A 1,828-nucleotide genomic window follows, 5' to 3' on the forward strand; every position below is an offset into this window, starting at 1 on the left:
ATAAGTTTATAATAATTAAGTAAAATTATTAAGTATATTTTTTATATATTAAATATAACATAATCTAGTTTATTATTTTTTAAAAAATAGTTAATAATTAAGATATTTTTATGCAAGTCTATTGTCCCATTAATATAAGATTTAATCCCATTATGGCCCTTTAAAGATGCTTATTCATAATGAAATGATTGAATNATGTTATAATAAGACATGCTTTTATTATAGGTTGTTTAATTGATTTGTTATATTTTAGTATAAGATATACATTTTTGAAGGACATGCAAATGATGACAGAATATTCAGTTTCAGGTGAACTATGCCTGTAAGACAATTATTTACAATAATTATATACAATTATTATTTGTAAATCACTGTGGGGTAATTGTTTATGTAACACTGATAAATATTATACTCTGAATATTATTTTAAAAAGATGTAAAAAGAAATGCACGGAATTAGGGAGTTTTATATTTTGGAAATCTATACAGCATTAAACTGCAGTAAAGATGACCGTATGTGTCACTTTCTAATAATTATTGATTCAATCAGTCATTTGTATCTAAAGCAGTGTAGTGAAGCAAACTGTTTATTCCAGTCATCTTGTATGGTGTAAGAAAGGTGTAAGTATCCATCTTAAAAGCTTCTTTGATCGCCCACGAATTGCATCGTGTTGGGTTCCAACGTACAGCATTTTAGTTTTTCCAACTTATTTTTTAACCATTAGGCAACAGCACCCCCAAATTATTTATATTAATGAAAACTCTTTTTCCTGTTAGCATGCTCTCTGTTTAACAGCGCTTTAACAAAAAAAAAACACACAAACTCTCTCAAAATGGCCCCTTTGCTTTTAAACGCTACTGAAGACCTCAAACTAACTCTATCTGCGTCAGGCTTGGGCAGCTTTTAAGAAATACGCACAGGGAAATGGTCCTATCCAATAAAAAAGCCTGTTTACATTCTTAAAAATAAAGGTTCCAAAAAGGCATTTTTTTGCAACAGAAGAACCATTTTTGGTTCCGCAAAGAACCTTTCGTCTACTATAAAGAAGCTTTTGTGGAATAAAAAGGTGTCGTGGATGTTAAAGGTTCTTCACGGAACCATCAATGCCCAATGTCCAGCGAACCTTTCATTTTAAGAGCGTAGTGTTTTGTGAATCTACAAAGCCCTTTACTTTAGCTACAGTTAGGAATAGCTAGATAACCAATGCAATTTCTCCCATTCACCTAGTTTTGCCTCTAAGCTCTTCCACCTCTTGTGCCGTCTCGTGTACAGCAGGTCTCGCAACGCCGCTGGATCCGGTTCCTCCCATTCTGACGAGGAAGAACCACCATCCTGGTGCAAAACCTTCCTGAAGCGTGTGCTCTGGGCCGCACTTCCGCTGCAGATCTTCCTGCTGCTGGTGGTGGTGGTGGCCTGTCTCGTGCCTACGTCTGAGTACGACTACAGCTGTGCCCAACTCAACAACTTCGCCCGTTCCTTCCACCCAATGCTCAGCTACACCAACGGGCCTCCGCCTATATGAGCTCGGCGGCTCAGCGTCGGGTTTCCCTCTAAATTGACAACTGCCTCTGAGTTTGGCAGCCATTATCGTGTCCTTGTACAGCTGCTAATTTTACAGTCCGTCACCGAGTCTCGTGTAGATGTTAGAACGAAGCCTATTGCACTGAAAACCGCTGTCAGACAAGTTTCGTTAGCGCTACTGATGTTCTTCCATGTTTGATAGGAAGGAGGAAACTAGAGCGTAGGGTACTGACTCAACACCGCGAGTTAATCGGGTCTAAAGGCCTTTTTTAATCACGGAAAGATCAAGTTTATTGGGTAAAAAATT

At 37.5% G+C, this 1,828-nt stretch overlaps 1 protein-coding gene across 1 annotated transcript in view; it reads right to left on the reverse strand.

Annotated features, from left to right (window-relative positions):
* The window catches only part of LOC122324587 (estrogen receptor-like), a 21,349-nt gene that overhangs the window by 6,612 nt on the left and 12,909 nt on the right, over window positions 1-1,828 (reverse strand).

This window comes from Puntigrus tetrazona, chromosome 20 (assembly GCF_018831695.1).
Source record: "Puntigrus tetrazona isolate hp1 chromosome 20, ASM1883169v1, whole genome shotgun sequence".
Classification (NCBI taxonomy): Eukaryota; Metazoa; Chordata; class Actinopteri; order Cypriniformes; family Cyprinidae; genus Puntigrus; species Puntigrus tetrazona.